Source organism: Hemitrygon akajei, chromosome 14 (genome assembly GCF_048418815.1).
Source record: "Hemitrygon akajei chromosome 14, sHemAka1.3, whole genome shotgun sequence".
NCBI lineage: Eukaryota > Metazoa > Chordata > Chondrichthyes > Myliobatiformes > Dasyatidae > Hemitrygon > Hemitrygon akajei.
This window is the reverse complement of record NC_133137.1, coordinates 49,247,689-49,269,235: the sequence shown is the minus strand read 5'-3', so window position 1 is coordinate 49,269,235 and position 21,547 is coordinate 49,247,689. Positions and strand designations below refer to the sequence as shown.

Sequence of the window (21,547 nt, the reverse complement as noted above, 5' to 3'; positions counted from 1 at the left end):
AGATGACCTGATAAAATTAGGAGTGCAATAGAAAGAGAAGATAGTAAGAATATTTTTTCCATAATTGAGATGACTAAGGCAAGATGGCATAGGTTTAAAAGTAAGAGCTAGGAGGCTTAGAGGGGATTTGAGTGGGAGTTTGTTCTGCAGAGTTTGGAATCTAAATACGCTGCCTGTGGTGTGGGACGCACACTCATAAAACATTTAAGCACCTTCTAGATGAGCACTTCAATTGTCAATTTATGGAAGGCTACAGAGAGTGCTGGTACATGGTATTACTACATATAGGTAAAACACTGGGCAGGCATGGCAGCGTGGCAGTTAGTGCAGCAATTTACTGTAGCCATCTGTAAGAGCGGGCGTTCAATTCTCACTGCTGTCTGTAAGGAGTTTATAAACTCTCCCCGTGAACATGAGTTTCCTCTGGGTGCTCCAGTTTTCTCCCACATTCCAAGGACATATGGTTGGGGTTAGTAAGTCTGGGCACGCTATGTTGGCGTTGGAAGCATGTCAAAACTTGTGGGCTGCCCTCAATACATCCTCACTGATTTGATATGATGCAAACGACACATTTCACTGTGTTTTGATGTTTCAATGTATTTGTGACAAATGAATCTAATCTTTAAACAGTTGGAATGGGAATAGTGTGTTAATGAGTGTTTCTGTGCTTTAAGACCTATGGTTCTAAAGATCCTTGCTGCACACCAATAGCCTTTCAACTTTCTTATTATTTCTAATCTAACAATTAGATTCAAGCACACCTACAGACATTGCATCCCAAATCAAAAATTGGAGCATTGATAGATTTACCTCCTAAATATGCCGATTCATCCTGTTACGTTAAATTTACAACCCTCATTATTAGTGGAAACAATTCCTCCCTAGATACTCTATCCAATTCAATCAGAATGTAGAATACTTCAATTATTTAGAATAATTGTCACATGTACATTTTTCATGCATCTCATGAGGTACTGAACACAATTCAAAAGAGAATAAACTTATTTAAATGCAAAAGGACTAAATAAACTCATCAAAAATGCTAGATCCATCCTTGGCTACAATCCAGACTCCTTTGAGTTAGTGGTAGAGAGCAGGTCACTAAACAAACTGTAATTCATTATGGACAATCTGGCACATTTTCTCCATGGCCTACTGAATAAGCAGTGGAACACCTTTTCAAACAGGCTCATTCAGCTCCACTGTCACCAGGATGGTTACAGAAAATCTTTCCTATCAAATACAATAAGCATATACAACAGTTCATCTCTGCGATACACATCATAGTACAATAGTCAGTTTTATTTTGTACATTATTGCACAATATTACATTATTATTGTGTATATTATTATTCTCTTTTGGTTAAGTCTGCACACTTTTTAAATGTTGCTTCTGTAATGATTCCCCACTCAGGATCAATAAAGTACTTATTATTATAATTTTTATTATTATTCTTTCACCATATGCACCCACTGATTCTTAAGAAAAAGTGAATTTTCATATTTCCATGTTATGCCATCTCAACAATGCAGAAGTGTCATAAGAAAAATTACTGAAGAATGTTAATTGATAAGAGATTAAATATGGTGATTTATAAACCCCATTTCCAGAAAAGTTGGGATATTTTCCAAAATGCAATAAAAACAAAAATCTGTGATATGTTAATTCACGCGAACCTTTATCTAACTGACAAAAGTACAAACAAAAGATTTTCAATAGTTTTACTGACCAACTTAATTGTATTTTGTAAATATACACAAATTTAGAATTTGATGGCTACAACACACTCAACAAAAGTTGGGACAGAGTTAAAATAAGATTGAAAAGTGCACAGAATATTCAAGTAACACCGGTTTGGAAGACTCCACATTAAACAGGTTAATTGGTAGCAGGTGAGGTATCATGACTGGGTATAAAAGTAGCGTCCATCAAAGGCTCAGTCTTTGCAAGCAAAGATGGGTCGTGGCTCACCCCTTTGTGCCAAAATTCGTGAGAGAATTGTTAGTCAGTTCAAAAGGAACATTTCCCAACACAAGATTGCAGAGAATTTAGGTCTTTCAACATCTACTGTACATAATATTGTGAAAAGATTCAGAGAATTCAGAGACATCTCAGTGTGTAAAGGCAAGGTCGGAAACCACTGTTGAATGCGTGTGATCTTCGAGCCCTCAGGCGCCACTGCCTAAGAAACCGTCATGCTACTGTGACAATTACAGCCACCTGTGCTCGGGAATACTTCGGAAAACCATTGTCACTTAACACAGTCCGTCGCTGCATCCAGATATGCAACTTGAAACTGTATTACGCAAGGAGGAAGCCATACATCAACTCTATGCAGAAACGCCGGTGAGTTCTCTGGGCCCGAGCTCATCTCAAATGGACCGAAAGACTGTGGAACCATGTGCCGTGGTCAGATGAGTCCACATTTCAGCTAGTTTTCGGAAAAAACGGGTTTCCAGTTCTCCGTGCCAAAGATGAAAACGACCATCCTGATTGTTATCAGCGAAAGGTACAAAAGCCAGCATCTGTGATGGCATGGGGGTGCATCAGTGCCCACGGCATGGGTGAGTTGCATGTATGTGAAGGTACCGTTGACTCTGAGGCGTATATTAGGATTTTAGAGAGACATACGTTGCCATCAAGGCGACGTCTCTTCCCGGGACGTGCATGCTTATTTCAGCAGGACAATGCTAGACCACATTCTGCACGGGCTACAACAGCGTGGCTTTGTAGACACAGAGTGCGTGTGCTTGACTGGCCTGCTGCCAGTCCAGATCTATCTCCTATTGAAAATGTATGGCACATCATGAAGAGGAGAATCAGACAACGGAGACCACGGACTGTTGAGCAGCTGAAGTCTTATATCAAGCAAGAATGGACAAAATTTCCAATTGCAAATCTACTACAATTAGTATCCTCAGTTCCAAAACAATTATAAAGTGTTATTAAAAGGAAAGGTGATGTAACACAATGGTAAACATGCCTCTGTCCCAACTTTTGTTGAGTGTGTTACAGCCATCAAATTCTAAATTTGTGTATATTTACAAAATACAATTAAGTTGGTCAGTAAAACTATTTTAAATCTTTTCTTTGTACTTTTGTCAGTTAAATAAAGATTCACGTGAATTAACATACCACAGATTTTTGTTTTTATTGCATTTTGGAAAATATCCCAACTTTTCTGGAGATGGGGTTTGTAGATAAGAGCCACCATTATTAGGAATGGAAAGCACAGACTTGCTCAACAGGTCTTCTATTTAATTAATGACCTGAGAACAGAGACCTAGGAATGATTCAACCATTGGCAAAAATGTAGCATGTTTCAAATGTTACAATACACTAACAAAAGTGAATGAAACAGTACATGGAACAGCACATTTCAGTGGAAGTAAAAATAAAGCAGCCTGCATACAAAACCATAGCTGCTTTATACAATGCTATCCACAATCCTGTCCGTCAGCAGTTACCCAGTTATTGCCACATTGTGAAAAACAAGCAACAGATCCAAAAATCCAAAACAAATAGGAAATGATGGAAACAGTCAAGAGTTTCTAAGGAAAGAGAAACAGTTACCATTTATGGTTGGAGAACCAGGGGTGTAGAGTTTTTTTCCTTAACCTTCAACTGTTTCTCTTTCTACAGATGCTGTCTGATCTGTTGAATTTTGTAGCATTTTGTTTCAAATTGCCATTCCCCCCTCGATTTTATTATACAAGGGCAAGTTCGTACTATACGATTAGTGGCTATAGTGGCAATATTGTTGCAGTGGCAATAAAACAGGGCGAAATTAGGTAATTAATTTGCTATAAAAACTGTTTTCAGTGACTTAGATTCTTTCCATTTTCTGGAGAAGTACACTGTCTTTACTGAGAGAAGTTGCTGTAGTTTACATAAACAGAAAGTTGATAGAATTTCCTGGCTGCACAGTGGATCGTTGACTTCAAAGTTCAAAATAAATTTATTCTCACAGTACATACCTGTCATCATATGCTACCTTGAAAGTCATTTTCTTGCATTTACAGGAAAACATGGAAATGCAATAGAATCAATGAAAAAACTACCCACTGCAAATTTAAAAAAACAAATAAATAATACTGAGAACATGAGTTGAAAGGAGTCTGAAATAAGTTGTGGAATCATTTCAGAGTTGAGGTGAAGTATCTTCTGCCCAATAGCAGCCAGAAGCATAGTCTAGATGGTGGGAGTCTTTGATGACAGATGTTACAGTGCTCCTTGTAGATGTGCTCAAGGTGGGGGAAGGCTTTGCCTGTGATGGACTGGGCTTTACTCACCACTTTCTATAGGCTTTTCTGTTTTTGCTATTGGTGTTTCTATACCAGTTCACGACGGAACCAGTCAGGATACTCTGCACATCTAAAGCAGTTGTAAAAGTTTTATAACATGCCAAATCTGCACAAGTTTCTATGAAAGTAAAGGTGCTGTTGTGTTTTCCTTGTGATGGCACTTACGTTCTGGTCCTAGGACTGATCTCTAATATAATGCCATTACTGCCAATCCCCTAATAAGGACTGAAATATGGACCTCTGGTTTCATTCGCCGGTAGTCAATAATCAGCTCTTTGACTTTGCTGATGTTGAGTGAGAGGTGGTTGTTGTGGTACCATTCATCCAGATTTTCAATCTCCCTCCTCTATGCTGATTCATCACTGCATTTCATTCTTCATAAGTATATGTTTATAAGTACAGAAGTGAGTAGAGCAGGGGGCTAAGTTGGTGATTATAGAGGAGATATTGTTGCTCAGCCATACTGACTGGGGTCTGCAAGTGAAGCAAGACTTTATCCTGCCAATCTCCAACATGCTGTCTGACCTAGCACTGGCAAAACCTTTCAAAGTAAGAGGTAAATTCATATCGAAGGCGGTTTTATAGAATAAATAAGTTCAAGTCCATTAATCAGTACTGATATAAGGGGCAGGAATGAGCTTTCCAGAATCTCAGTTAGAAAGTGGCATCTGCCAGCAGGTGCAAGCTCACCTAACATTCGGTTGGGCTGGGAGGGAGCATTGCTCTGCAGCAGTAATTGCACCAGGGCAGTCTGCCAGTGTGGGGCAAAGACAAAGTGCAGTAAATATTGTCTGCCACTCTTCCCTGACTGCATAACTAGATTTTGTAGGATTAGTTCTACTGTGATCAAAATAAATTGAGTTGTAACTCACAATAGGGACCTAAATGACTACCGTCCCATTGCACTCATATCCATCAACATGAAGTGCTTCAAGAAGCTCGTCATGAGGCATATCAAGACCCTGCTGCCCCCCCTGCAGTTTGCGTACCGTCCCAACCGCTCAACAGACGATGCCATTGCCATCACCCTCCACCTGGCCCTAACCCACCTGGGACTGGGAGACCTCAGTCAGTCTGGATTGAGAGCAGCATCTCACTGAGCACAGTGGCCCCCCAGGGCTGTGTGCTCAGTCCACTGCTGTTCACTCTGCTGATCCACGACTGTGCTGCAACACACAGCTCGAACCACATCATCAAGTTCGCCAATGACATGACCGTGGTGGGTCTCATCAGCAAGAACGACGAGTCAGCTTACAGAGAGGAGGTGCAGCAGCTAACGGACTGGTGCAGAGCCAACAACCCGTCTCTGAATGTGAACAAAACAAAAGACATGGTTGTTGACTTCAGGAGGGCAAGGAACGACCACTCCCCGCTGAACATCAATGGCTCCTCGGTAGAGATTGTTAAGAGCACCAAATTTCTTGGTGTTCACCTGGCGGAGAATCTCACCTGGTCCCTCAACACCAGCTCCATAGCAAAGAAAGCCCAGCAGCGTCTCTACTTTCTGCAAAGGCTGAGGAAAGTCCATCTCCCACCCCCCATTCTCATCACATTATACAGGGGTTGTATTGAGAGCATCCTGAGCAGCTGGTTCGGAAATTGCACCACCTCGGATCGCAAGACCCTGCATCGGGGTCTCTCTTCCCGCCATCACAGATATTTACACTACACGCTGCATCCGCAAAGCAAATAGCATTATGAAGGACCCCATGCACCCCTCATACAATCTCTTCTCTCTCCTGCCGTCTGGGAAAAGGCTCTGAAGCATTCGGGCTCTCACGACGAGACTATGTAACAGTTTCTTCCTCCAAGCTATCAGACTCCTCAATACCCAGCACCTGGCCTGACACCTTGCCCTACTGTCTGTTTATTATTTATTGTAATGCCTGCACTCTTTTGTGCACTTTATGCAGTCCAGGGTAGGTCTGTAGTCTAGTGTAGTTGTGTGTTTTTTCCCCCTTTTTTTTTTATGAGGTTCAGTCTAGTTTTTGTAATGTGTCATGTAACACCATGGTCCTGAAAAACATTGTCTCAATTTTACTATGTACTGTACCAGCAGTTATGGTCGAAATGACAATAAAAGTGACTTGACTTGTTCATCCAGACCCTTATGGACAACTCCAAGTGAAAACCCAGAGGACCACATTAATCAAGAACCCTGGAGATTCAGAAGTGATGGTATGTTCATGGCAGCAACAGGGTGTAAGAGAAGGGTAGTTCATGGAGAAATGAGATGATATCTCCGGTTGAAAGCATAAAAGGAAAACAAGAATACTCCAAGTTTCAAGTAGTTTTGACATTGAGAATGAGCATGCACTGACTTAAGATATTTCATTCTAGAATCAATGATCACCTCATGACTATCAACTCATTCTCATAAGGCACTAACATCTCAATGCCATCAGGCTACATCCCTCAATGAAATCAAGAGGAATCTTACTCTGACTTTGCAAACCAATTCTGGCATTCCACAAGAACTCTTCTTGGCACATTCAATGCCAGAGTTAGACAAATTCTATGTTATGGAACAGAACCACTGGCAACATAGGTATGGGGATGGGGACATGCTCCCCTAGAACAAGCATGTACAATAATGCAGATTATGAGTTCAGGATGAATATGATCCAGTTAATTCATGCTAGGTCAAAGTGGTGTATGATGACAGTGTTATCAAGTAACACTTGTGCACTAACAACTTGCTCCTTCATGCCCAGTTTGGGCGTTGCCAGGCCCACCATATGCCACAGCCCACGTATAGAGGTGAGACTGCCCCATCGTCAAAGAAGCATTGATAACTCAGTGCTTCAAGATTTTGTACAAAATACACAGTGGTCAACAGGGGAAACAAAGGAGAATGGTGTTGGAAGTCAATCATCGCAGTCCCAGTCAGCACTGCAGCAGTCTCTCGGAGGGTGCCTGAGGCACAACCATCTTTAGCCCTTTAAACCATGATGTTTCATCCTGCCCAGGAACAGCATTACTTAATGATTACAGAACATTCAGTCCTTTGAGGCTCTGCTAGCTTTCAGTAATAATTTTCTCCTGTAACCTATTACCCCAACATTTCAAGATTCTACCCCCACCTACACTAAGAACAATTTAAAGTGATTTATTAACTAGTTATACTGCAGGTCTTTGGGGTGTGGAAAGAAACTGCTGCAGCCAGAGAAACTCATGCAGTCACAGGAGAGAATATGCAAACTTCCCAGAGATAGCACCAGAGCTTGGGGTCAAGCCCACGTCACTGGAACCAAGAGGCAGCAACTCTTCTTGCATGCCAATTGCACTGCTCCTTGGAATTCCTCCAACCCTTGAAGAGCAAGGAAGTCTATTAAATAAATGCTGCTTGAATTTGTGAAATCACCCTTAAGTTTACAAGTGGAGAATACCACTTTTTCATAATGCTTAAGAAATATTAGCTGATCTCAAGTGCTTTGACCATAGCAGGCAACAAGGATGGAGGTGCATTCAGGTGGGGAAATGACCTTGTTATACTTCACAGGAAAATCAGTGCACAATCTTTTTTCCAAATCCTTTTCAGTTATTGACTTTTAGATAACCATCAATAGCCAGCATTTTTATTGATTTGCTACCCTCTTGAACTACATTTTTCTAAGGCTCTCACACAATGCTGCTAGGTAGGTAGCCCCTAATTGACTCCAGAGATGTGATAAATGTTCTCTAAGTGAGGATGGTATGCCATTTGAAGGAGATCCTGCAGATGGCAGTGCTCCCCTGCACCTGCTAACCTTGTCCTCTAATGGTGGAGGTCACAGGTCCCAGTGGTGATGTCGAAAGTATTCTAGCTGTGTAACTACAGTGCACTTACTTCAGTGGCAGCTGTACTTATTTAGGCATGTGAAGAGTATTCCATCATGCCTCTGATTCGTGCCTTGCACATGATAGAATGATTTTGAAATGTCAGAAGAATCATTTGCTGTAGGGGTTACCCAGCGTCTGGCACACTCACATATGATCCAATCACAAAAGAGAAAATCTGCAGATGCTGGAAATCCAAAGAACACACACACAAAATGACAGGAACTCAGCAGGCCATGCAGCATCCATGGAAACAGTAGTCTCTTTTCCATAAATGCTGTCTGGCTTGCTGAGTTCCTCCAGCATTTTGTATGTGTTGCTTATATTTATGGTCCAATGAAGTTTCTGGTCAATTGTGATGTTGATGGTGGGGAAACCAAGCAATGGTAATACCACTGAGGATGGGCAGCAGTGATGAGACATCTGAGATACCATTCCTGACACTAAATGTTCCTTATATATTAGCTCATGTCCAAGTTCTGCCCAAGTCTTGCTCCATGTTGGCACAGCCTGCATCATTTGCTGAGAAGTTGCAAACAGATTTGAATATGGTTCAGTAAATACTCTCACTTGGCTTCATAATGGAGGAAAGGTTAATGATGAAATATGTAAAGATATATTGAGCCCAGGAAGTGTATGAATCCTGCAATGATATCCTATTACTCAGCACTAAGCCAAGGTCCCATCAACTGCAGTCTGCCCTAGCAATACAGATTTATTATAGTGGGGAGCATCAGGAGGAAATAGAGGAGGTCTGTGGCAATGATTTTCATTGTGGTAGACAGCAGAGAGACCCCCAAACAGCTTGAAGACATACTAATGGACATCATAGAAAGCAATAATAAAAAATGCTAGAGGACTTCTTGATCAGTATATCAAATAAGTTTGGTTCACAATCTGGGTCTCTATCTTAAATGACTCAGATATTGGGAAAAATGTAATCTGATATAACAATTTTTATGAAAGATGTAAAACTGAACGTTACAGAAGATAAGCAATTGAGAAATCCATCATCCAAATAAAAAAGCACTTGGGATTTGTACTGGAATGGAATGGATTACAATCTTCCAGATCATGATCTTCTATGCACTGCTGGTTCCATGTATTGGGCAAACACAATAAGTAAACTGCTTTGCAACTGTTCTGTTAACATTAGCCAAAATTTTATATTTAAATTTTGCATTGTGTATAGATATAGGACTTAGAATCATAGAAACCCTAGAGCACAATACAGGCCCTTTGGCCCACAATGCTGTGCTGAACATGTACTTCCTTTAGAAACTACCCAGAGCTACCCATAGGTAGGACTTGCAAGAAACGACAAAGAAACCTAAAAGGTTAGGTATCAAAGGCCCTATTTATAATCCACATACAACCACACTTTGAATTTGCCCTAGTCCCCAGGATCTTGGGATGCAGATCTTCCAGTGCATTGCTAGACATGGGCACAAAAGAGTATTTGAATTCAAGCTGTGGATGAAGAATAGGTTCGATAAGTTGTAAGGAGGCGGAAGAGATGTTACAAAAATAAAGTATGAAGTCTACAGTAGTGTAATTAGTGAATTCATTATTAGTTCCCTGCATACACAGATTAAAGCTGATTACCTCCTGTATCTACAATATAAATTCTAAAGTGAATGATATTTACATCTAAGCACTTGACAAAACATTTACAGAAACAATCACTGCTTAGTGGGATATTTAGTTGGATGTTCCATCAGAGTTTACCCACTAGGACCTGATTAGATCTAGCAGTTACCGATACTCCCTAATAGTCATAGTGCCAGACTACAAATGTCAAGATCAGTGATAAATCCTTCATTAGAACTAACAGCGCATCTGTGGAATTCATTGCAACAGATGGCTGTGGACATTAACTCATTGGGTATAGTTAAAGTGGAGGTTCTTGATTACTAAGGGCATCAAGGATTATAAGGAGAAGGCTAGAAAATGGGGTTGAGAGGGAAAATAAATCAGGCATGAATAAATGACAGAGCAGACTCAGTGGGACAAATGGCCAAATTTGACTCCTATGTTTTATGGCCTTAAAATATCCAGGTTGATAAGAATGCACAAAACATAATATGGTACAAAACACAAGGCATTTTTAATGTCAACACTAAGATGGACACCCTTGGGTGTTCATTCAACAGCATTAGATATTATATTTTCTGATCTATTGATATATTCAACTTGATGAAAATTACCGGTGTTCTTGTTTGTATGCTCAGTATTTCCTGGATGCTTATTAAATGTGCTAATAAAATGCACTCACCACAGAATAATGCTACCAATATGTAGTTTATCTATGCCAATGCATTTGGCTGGGAATCCATCTAAAAGGTCAAAATGTTTGAAATAGATCTGATTCAACCCCCTCCAATCAATTCAAATATCCAGTGTAATGGATAAAATGTCTGATCACTAAATATTGTTTCAATGCTCTTTCTTCATATATATCAGGCAAAGATTTTGAATAGCTGATCCAAGGTCAACTTAGCCTCTGATAAATTGCCCTGAAGCCAGCAGACAGTTGTAAATGAAGTAAACTATCAAAAGTCGCATGAAGGGGAACATGGTGTGCTCTTTTTTCTGACATTAACAGTACTAATCCTTTATCTAATCGATAGTAAACAAATTTTCTTGCTGGTTTATAGTCTGCAGAAATACTTGATAGAGTCCAATTTCTGGTTGTTGAGATCATGTTATATTCAAATCAACTGATCATTGTCGTAGACTTTACCAGGTATTTTAATAAAGTTTGAGTAAATTTTCTTTTCCACAGTGGATCGTTCTGACCTTCAGAACAATAGCACATAAAAAACTGTGCTTAGTTGCTATCAGTAAACTCAGAAGTATCAGCTGGGCACTGTACACCACTGGAATTGATTTCAATCAAATCATGAGTCAGTTACGATATATTTTATACTTAGCACCATGAAACTGAGGGCAAATTTCTAGGTGTATATTCACAAATAAAAATCCAAAGTTGGGATTCCAAGTTTTAAAATATACACTGTCAAATTACTATTGCATCATTGTCATCTATCAAAACATGGTACAGACACTAAATTTATATTCCGTTCAGGGAAACACTTTATTATAATATATAAACCTAACATGGTTTGAAACAGTCAGGCCATCAGCAATCCAAATTAAAGACAAATGCTTCAGGCAAGAATTCTTATATCTTTCAGGACCAGGAAACTTTTACCAGCAAACAATGGTGGAACAGTCTGATAATTTGTCAGTGTTGATCACTTAAAGCTTTCTTTAAACTAATTAACCTTTGGTTGACATCAAATTGTCAATTGTTTGTATCTAGCTCACCTGCAAGTTCAATGCTATTCAAGTGGCAATTACATAAATGCTTTTAGGTAACCCTATCTTAGCTGACAAACTTCATTTAATTTGCATAATAGTTCTGTTTTACTTGTTAGATGTGCGAATTCAAACAATCAAATAGTTTAGCATTTTGTTGGATTTCTTCAAGCAAATGCTAGGTTGGTACTAAGTGTTCTCATCATAGCCACTCATCTTTACCTCTTACAAGTGGGGGTGTGGCAGGGGTTGGCTGATGAGATCCTGTGCTCCTTATAATGGAATGAAATGCAGTAAATGACTAAATTGAGAAGGCTGGTTTTGATTATTCCCATGTGTATACCTCACCCATTTGAGCTTCAACAATCTGCTGTGCCAGTTCCTCCATACTGTTTGCCATTCTGATTATTCAAGAGTATGTCCTGGAAGAAATACACAGATTTATCCAATGGATAATTGAGAATCAAAGACAATTATAGAATCCTCATCAGGTGGAGAGCTATATGGAAACTTGTACCTACAGATCCTGGATACACCACATTCATGTTTTTAAATAAAGGTAATATCACATCTTCCTCATAACATAAAATCTTGTTGATTTTATGATAAACACCATCCTCAACCTCCAAACATCCCTGATTTGTGTCCATATATTCATCCATCTGAGTGTGCATTTGCAACAGCATTTAATGTCTATCCAGAACTGAGTGGCTTCATGGCCCATTTAAGAGTATGAAGTTTGTTGAAGTGCAGCATAGCGGTGTTAATGAATTTGCACACAAGAAATGATAAGATGATGACTGCAATATGTGTTTTTGGTGATAATTGACTTGGGATGAAAATTAGCCTGTTTCTTCAGTAATATCGTTTAACAAAGCTCCAATGTTTATTGCAAGCTTTGAAATTTAGGAACAAATTTTCATAAGAAAAACAATTGACAATTTTTAAGTACAGTAACTTGAATCATATTTACAAAATTAGAAAGTTAAGTAATTTTTATAACTCCATTCATTATGAATAACATCTAGCCTCTGGCAGGGTTGACTATTCTCATGTCAATGGACATTTTATTAATTCACACGAGTGCAAAATATTGGAGCATGACAATAATGAACAAAACTGCAATTACTACAATGTTCTATATATGAAAAACGTACTTTGAAAGCAGACTTTAAGTGATCAACAGTATGATTAAAGGATGAATCCAAAGGGACCAACAACAGTATCACACCATGGACAGTTCTGTCAATATTTATTTTGAGCGCTCTGCCCAACACAAACATCCATTTCAAATGATCTCTTTGTACCTTAACATTTTCAAGTTCAGTTTATTGTCATTTAACTGTACACACGTATACCACCAAACAAAACAATTTTTCTCCAGACCAAGGTACACAACAGTAATATCAGAAATAAATCAATAATAAAAGTGCACATACAAGTTAAACAGTGAACAGCAGAGCACTACTAGAGCTTCATATGAGATGAGGCTATATGATAAGATTCCTATGTATGGCAAGCAGTTCAGTAGTCTTATGGCCTAGAAGTAAGAAACCATTTCCTATCCTAACAGCAACACACACAAAATGCTGGAGGAATTCAGCAGACCAGACAGCAGCTATGGACATTTCTGGTGAAACCCTTCTTCAGGATTTTCCTCTTCCTTTCTTCTTCTCCACAGATGCTGCCTGGCCTGCTGAGTTCTTCCACCATTTTATTTGTGTTACTTTGGATTTCCAGCATTGACAGATTTTCTCGTGAAAAACAGTTCTTGCCTAAACCCATGGTACCTCCTGCCTGATAATAGGGAGTGAAAGACATTGTTGCATGGATAGGAGAGATTACTCCCATCACGAGCTTGCACTTCATGAATGTTTGCCACTTGCCTTACTATTAATGATCAAGTTGAAATAGCATGTAAAATTTCTCATCATTATGTATATTGTGCCATGTAATCCATATCAGCTCAGAAACTCATGTTTCTAACTCTACATAACTAAGTTCTTTGATATAGCAAATTAGATATCACATACTACTGCTGCATCAACTTTTCATTCATTTATTGTTAGCATGCATTCTCACCCACAAACAAATCTTGCTCTTTTAAGTTGTGAAAATCAAACATTTAGAAAGTACCAATCATTGGTTTTGATGCAGACTGCTCAATCTATTGCTCATCTGTAGTGTTCCATGTTTTAATTTCGCAAAGTTAGCATCTCAGGCTGGGATAATCATACTTTTCACATTCTGCATTGAGCAGTCCTTAGAATCCCATCGATGGTCTGTTTTATTTCGCCATATGTACTCTTGATTTACATCACACAGGACGATGTTGTGTTAAAACTACTAAATGAAATGTATCCTCAGAATGGGATGGAATCTGATCATTGCAATGATCATGACTTGTCAGTCATCTAAGAAAATGAAGTCATATGTCTTGATTCTCTCCCACTGATCCTCTCACCATCTGTTACTGGTTTGATAGCTCTGGTCTTTGACTACCAAGCTATTTCAATACTGGACCTCAAAATCCCGCACCCATTATTATAATCCGTACACTTGGATTGAAAGAGGGTTGAAGGTACTCAATGTTAATACTGAAGAGTACAAAAAACATTCTTACCACATTAACAGATTGCAATTTTCACCTTCCCCACTCCCATCCTAATATTCTTCAGACTTTATTAGGGGGAATTCCCGTGGAATGGAATGAATCCAGGAATAGTCCAGGACTGGCTGAGAAATACAATTCTACAGTATGATTGTGATAAACTGCTCCTTGGTAAGTCAGTGAGAGACTCCCTCTATATGCCAATATGCCTCTAATCCCCAAATACTGCATGGATAGAGGTGCAGAATATACTTTAATCACTTTCCCACATCATATTCTTGTAGTAAACTGGTCATTCAGTTTCATTCCCATTATTTTGCTTCAAATCATTTCACATAACTTGGAGATCTGCTTGACCACTTCAGGAATAGTTAAGCTTCAGCTATGTTTGTATAGGACTGAAGTATGCTAAACATGCCAGGTTTTCTTTCCAAAAGAACAATGATGTAATCAAATTTATGACAATCTTACAACTGCATTGTTTTATTTGCAGGCACCAATTTATTACTGCTAGATTTCAAATCCTCAGTCTCTATTGATGTGATTATAACTCAAATTGTCTAAGTTGTCAAATTGTCACGGAGGGTAATGAATCTGGAATTCTCTACCCTGGAAGGTTGTGGAGGCATTGGGGTCATTGAAAGAGAATACAATTTTTTTTAAATCAGGGAATTGAAAGCAATGACAAACAGGTACAGAAGGAGACTAAGCTCGGGACTGATCAGCATTGCCCACATTGGCTAGGTTGGCTTGAAGGACCAGAGGAGCTACTCCTGCTCCTATTTTCTAATGATAGTGGGAAGATTTAGGAGCAGAATGTCGAAGCAAGTAAATATGATGGAAAACATGTTGACTAAACAGGTCATCTTCAAGTTGAAGAAAATGCCAGAGGTATCATTCAATTAGTTCAAACTAACATGGTGATGGAGAAGGAAGCACAGTGGAGTCAGTGGTGCCGACAGCTCATTTTAATAGAGGTAAAAGTCCTAGAAAATAGTAAGGAAAAAATACTAAATAGAGACCTGCATTTCAGGCCAAACAAAACATTCACCACCAGAAAATAATACTAATATTTACCAAACTATTCCTAATTTCGCAAACACGAGGAAATCTGCAGATGCTGGAAATTCAAGTAATATGCACAAAATGCTGGTGGAACACAGCAGGCCAGGCAACATCTATAGGAAGAAGTATAATCGACGTTTCGGGCTGAGACCCTTCATCAGAACTAACTGAAAGAAGAGATAGCAAGAGAGATTTGAAAGTGAAAGGGGGAGGGGGGGAATCCAAAATGATAAGAGAAGACAGGAAGGGGAGGGATAAAGCTAAGAGCTTGAAAGTTGATTGGTAAAAGGGATACATAGCTGGAAAGGGAGAGGATCACGGGATGAGAGGCCTAGGGAGAGAGAAAGATCGAGGGGAGCACCAGTGGAAGGCGGAGAGCAGGCAAGGAGTGATTGTGAGAGGGACAGAGAGAGGAAAAAAAGTTAAGAGGAAAAAAGGGGGGAGAATAAATAAATAAGGAATGGAGTAAGAAGGGGAGAGGGGCATTAACGGAAGTTAGAGAAATCAATGTTCATGCCATCAGGTTGGAGGCTACCTAGACGGAATATAAGGTGTTATTCCTCTAACCTGAGTGTGGCTTCATCTTGACAGTAGAGGAGGCCATGGATAGACACATCAGAATGTGGCCACACATTTTAATTCCACATCCCATTCTGATATGTCTATCCATGGCCTCCTCTACTGTCAAGATGAAGCCACACTCAGGTTGGAAGAACACCACTTTATATTCCGTCTGGGTAGCCTCCAACCTGATGGCATGAACACTAATTTCTCTAACTTCCGTTAATGCCCCCCTCCCCTTCTTACCCCACCCCTTATTTATTTATTCCCCCCACCTTTTCTCTCTCTGTCCCTCTCACAATCACTCCTTGCCTGCTCTCCGCCTTCCACTGGTGCTCCCCTCGATCTTTCTTTCTCCTTAGGTCTCCCGTCCCATGATCCTCTCCTTCTACAGCTGTGTATCCCTTTTACCAATCAACTTTCCAGCTCTTGGCTTCATCCCTCCCCCTCCTATCTTCTCCTATCATTTTGGATCTCCCCCTCCCCCCTCAAATCTCTTACTGTCTCTTCTTTCAGTTAGTCCTAACAAAGTGTTTCGGCCTGAAACGTTGACTTTACTACTTCTTATTCCTAATTTCTTTCATCCACCAACCCAATCTAAAAAGTTGATGGGTTGTACCTCAGCCACTCATTTATGAAAGGTACTGTAAATCTTGTCATCTCAGCTTGGAGGTCTTCACTATCATCTTCCAAGATATTTTGTTGTACTTACATTTCTCTAGTGCAGGCAACACAGCCTCAACACCCTAGGCAGCAAAAATACCACACATAGTAGCTGAACTGAACTTGGACCAACTTATCAACATCATTTGACTTTTGATGGACTCATCTTCACATTCTACCTCATTTGAGATACCTTACTGTCTACCCACACTGCATTTTCTTTGCAACTGTAACACTATTCTGCATTGTTATTGTTTTACCATGTACTACCTCAATTCACTGTGTAATGATTTGATTTGTATGAACAGTGTGCAAAACTTCTCACTATTTTGCTGTGACAATTAAAAATTCAATTCCCCTTTAATAAAATGTGCTATAATAAAATTAAGAACAATTTTCTCTTTCACTGTATATTAGGATGATCGCTGCTTTTAATGTATGAACCTATGCCCTCAAATTCCAAAGAAATAAGCCCTCTTCCATACTAAATATTAGCATTATTTTCTTGTTTTAAAAAAAGAAAATGCATCACATCTAACTAAGTTCCAGAAGAATGAAGGGAAAAAAAACCCAAGATGCAACTTTGTGGTGAAGGCCAAGCTTCATGTTTGTGAATTCAGGGCAAAGCAAAAGTCACTTTGGATAACTGGGAAACAAACCGTGAAGACAAGGGAGGCAACTTTCAACAAACGATACAGAACAGTGATGTTTGTAAATTCCAATTTTGTATTTTGGGGTAACCCGAATTAATAATGTTCTAGGTGTTATCTGATTGGAACCTCATTACAAGAGCATTTCTCTCACTAGCATGGTGTAGTCATACAGCCACAGATGCCACTCAACCCACTAAGTTCCACCAACAGGTTGTTTTACATCAACTCCAAAAGTAACTTTTGCACCAACTCTAGCCTATTATAAAGAGTTAGTGGAACTGAACAGCTACCTCAGCCAAGTAACGGTTGCTAAAGTTTGATGGAGACAAAAGATTAAAAGGAAATAAATGGAACATATGTGTCCCGTTTATCCAACCCCAAATGATGGACCCCAGGGTAATGAAGGCCCTGGGCAGAAGTTCGTCAGCATAAACCTTCTGGAAGATAAGAAAAAATGCATTAAGTGCATCGTGGACACTGAGTATGGTGACAACTCTGGAACAACCATAGCAGGAAAGCAGGCCCAGAGTTTGGAACTTAAGAGAAGATTACAACTCCCATTGCAGTGAACCTGGTCAGTTCGCCTCACAAAGGTATCACTCAAGTCCAAACCATAGATCTTGTGATTTAGTGTAAAATCAAATATAGAGTTGCTGAGTATTAATTGTATGTGACTTGAGTACAGGTGTCCCCTACTTTTCGAATGTTTGCTCTACGACACCTCGCTGTTATGAAAGACCTACATTAGTTACCTGTTTTCACTAACAGAAGGTGTTTTCACTGTTCTGAAAAAAGGTTGCGCACGAAAAACACAGCATGCGCGCCGAGCAGCCAAGCTCCTCCCCCGGAACTTCATTCTTGCTTAAATGCGTGCCTATCTGCTTCTGTGCTTTATGTCGATTTATTTTGTGCATCTGTTAGCAAGATGAGTTCTAAGGTATCGGAAAAGCCTAAAAGAGCACATAAGGGTGTTACACTTAGCGTAAAACTAGATGTAATAAAGAGTTTCGATCGTGGTGAACAAAGTAAGGACACAGTGAGTTTGGCTAAGGGTTTGTGGAAGTTGATGAAGATGATGTTGAAGACGTTTTGGCATCCCATGACCAAGAACTGAGAGATGAAGAGCTGATGAAGAGGAAAGGATAACAACTGAAGCTGAACGCAATAGCGAACAGTCCGAAAGTGAAGTTGTCCAGGAACTGAACGTGAGGCAATTGCGTGAGATTTTCGCTGCGATTGACAACGCTGCAATGATTGCAGAAAAGTATGACTTTAATTTTGAAAGGGTACGCAGGTTAAGGGCATATTTGCAGGATGGTTTGAATGCTTACAAAGAACTGTATGATAGAAAAATGTGCGAGGCTAAGCAGTCAAGCCTACTGTCATTTTTCAAGCCTTCCACATCAGCCACAGCAGACAACGAATCTTGACCTTCAACATTGAGGCAGGCAGACATAGAAGAAGGTGACCTGCCTGCCCTGAAGGAAACAGACGACGATGAGATGACACCACAGTGTCCCACCACCTCAATCTCCGACGACTCAGCCTAACACACCATCATCAGTGTGCTCGCTGTCTTCCTGATTCCAGTAAGTGAAACTACACTGCGCACACATTATTTCTACTTTATGTAGGCTGTTTATTTTTATATGTTATTTGGTAGCTTCATAGCTTAAAGGTTATTGGAAAGAGTGCTTCTGCCCGGAGCACTTGCGCCGTGTGTTTCTGCTGGGCATGCTGCCAAGAGCGCTTGTGTGAGATTATCGCTGTGGTGGACAGTGCTGCAATAATTGCAGAAAAGTATTCCTACAGTATAGGCTGTGTATTTATCAGATCATTCCTGCTTTTACTATATGTTACTGTTATTTTAGGTTTTACATGTTATTTGTCATGATTTGGTAGGTTATTTTTTGGGTCTGCGAACACTCACAAATTTTTCCCATGTAAATAAATGGTAATTGCTTCTTCACTTAACGACGTTCTGGCTTACGAACCATTTCATAGGTACGCTCTACCTTCGAATAGCAGGGGAAACCTGTATTAGTAAAGACCAGGTTGTATTAAACCTTAGTTCGAGAGTCTCTTTGTTCCATATGTCACTTGATACCCCATAGAAGTAACATGCATATATTCTTGCATATCAGCTTCATTTTATGGCATTGACATGAGAGCCAAAGTCCAATTTTCAAGGTCTTGTTAAATTGTTACCACTTCGCTTAAACCATTGTCTATCTCGTTTTGCAGCAACTTACTTTCAAGTTTCAAATCGGACACATTAAACAACAAAGATTCTATCTAAAAATTTCAACTGTATAATTCAAGTTCATCGAAGAATCCCAATTCCAGTGTGATTCAGAATTCTCCACTACATACCTTTTGCTGTTCTTCTTTCTCCAGCTTGGCACTTAATATTAACAGCCGCTTTTCAATCTGCATGGTAAAATAGGCAAGAAAATCGTATTTCAATTCTTCAAAAATAAATTTGACATAGCACCAGCTGAAAAATAATTTTACACAATACAAAGACCAAGAGTGCATTTACACAGCACTTTTTAATGGCCTTGGGCCATTACGTACAGTAGTTAACATTTCTAGACTTATGTTTACTGTATAGTCAACAAGCAGTTATTCTGCTCACAGAAGGCCACAAATGAAGAGATAAGTGACTATATTACCTACTTGTAGGCCACACCATTTGCCAAATTTGGCAAGTGTTAGCCAGAACAACAGAAAATATATTTCAATACTTTGTGTGCAAAGCATTTTTGGAGTGAGAGTACTACAGTATAGAAACAAGCCATTCAGTCCATCTTGTCCATGATGACTTGATCTTCTGCCTAGTCCCATCTACCTGCATCTAGACCAAACCCTGCCCATCCATGTATCCTTCCAAACTTAGTGAATATTACAATTCAATACTGCTGGCAGCCCATTCCACACTTGCACCATTCGCTGAGTGAAGAAGTTTCCCTTCCATGATCATCTAGTGTACATCACTGTATCAAAGAATTAGATTCAGATTTATTATCACATGTACATTGAAGTACCATATACAGTCAAATGCGTCATTTGTGTTAACAGGTAGGGATGAGCTGGGGGCAGCCTACAATTGTCGCCACACATTCTGGAGCAAACACGGCATGCCCAAAATGTTCCTCCGAACAACAGAACACAACAAGCAACCAAAAATATTTAATTTACAATATTAGTGCCATCGATTTGTACTTTGACCAATGCCCTTTTCCTCTAGCACATTGTGTTAATTGTGATTTTAAAAGATTTTCATATTTCCTATTCAGCAATTCTTATATATTTGTCACTGTTCTTTGATATCTTTCTTAATCAGCAGTATTGGACTAGATTTTAAGAACAGGGAACAGTACACAAAGGCTTTCAGCTGACCTTTAACCTACTCCAAGATCAATTGAACCCTCCCCTCCTACAGAGTCCATTTTTATCTCACCATTGTGGCCAAGAGTTTCTTAAATGCCCCTAATATATCTGCCTTTACCATCACCCTATAGCAATGTTCGACATCCCCACCTACCCCTGACATCCATCTCTACTTACCTCCAAACACCTCAAAGCAGGGTGTTCCCATCCTGGGGTCCATGGACCCCTTGCTTAATGGCATTGGTCCATTGCATAAGAAAGGTTAGGAATCTCTGCCTTAAAGTTATGTCCCCTGATATTAAGGGGAAAAGGCACTGGCTATCCACTTGAACTATGCCTCTACTCATCTTGTACACCTCTATCAATTCATCGCTCACCTCCTTCTCACCAAAGAGAAAATCCCTAGAACCACCAAAAGAATAAAGGAATGTTTTTCTAAATGCCAGGCAGGACCAGAGATACTTGTGGCATTTATACATAAATCATTGTAAAATGGCAGAACAGTTTGAGAAAATAGTTAATAAAGCATACACAATTTTGGGATCTATCAATTGTTAGAGAGTATAAAAAGCAGGAAAGTCATAGTGAGCTTTTATAAAAGCACTGGACCACTCTCATTTGGAGTATTTAATTTGGTTACCACTTTATAAGTGGGTATGAAGACATGAGAAGGTCCAAAAAGATTCATGAGAATGGTTCCTGGGATACAGGCGATAGTTATAAGGACTGATGAGAGGCTGAGCCTGCCTTTCCTTGGCCAATGGAAGTACATAAAGCAATGAGGGATATACAAAGAGTGGATAGTGAGCGGCTACTCTCTTTGGTGGAAGGGTTGAGAGCTTCAGATTGTCTTAGGTATAAAATGAAGGGAAGAGAATTCAGAATAACAATTTTAAAAAATTATGCTCTGTGTGACTCTGGAATACACTGTGGATGTGGCAGCCTTCATGAGCCAGAAATATTGAAGAAAGGCCCTATTACTGTGGTAGTGTGCTAATGTGGATATAACAGGTCAGATAATTTAATTCTGTGCTAAAATTGATTCTCTATGAGATCAGGATGTTCCAAAACACATTATCTTGAAGTGCAGACACTGCTTGATATAGAGAAATACAGCAGCCTATTGAGAATTACTGAAAGATTGGGATGTCCAAAA

General features: G+C 39.6%; 1 protein-coding gene across 18 annotated transcripts in view; it reads right to left on the bottom strand.

The window, feature by feature from the left end:
- Window positions 1-21,547, bottom strand: part of LOC140738555 (nuclear receptor subfamily 2 group C member 1-A-like) — a 160,825-nt gene that overhangs the window by 102,829 nt on the left and 36,449 nt on the right. For 12 of the 18 annotated variants that reach the window (XR_012101389.1, XM_073066010.1, XM_073066004.1 and 9 more), the window contains one exon: window positions 19,372-19,428. The exons of 3 other annotated variants lie outside the window; for them this stretch is intronic. The gene's annotated coding sequence lies outside the window, so the exon portion shown is untranslated. Of the gene's footprint in view, window positions 1-11,793; window positions 11,868-19,371; window positions 19,429-21,547 lie in introns of all 18 variants that reach the window. 3 more of the 18 variants (XM_073065991.1, XM_073065996.1, XM_073065995.1) reach the window with 1 other exon arrangement.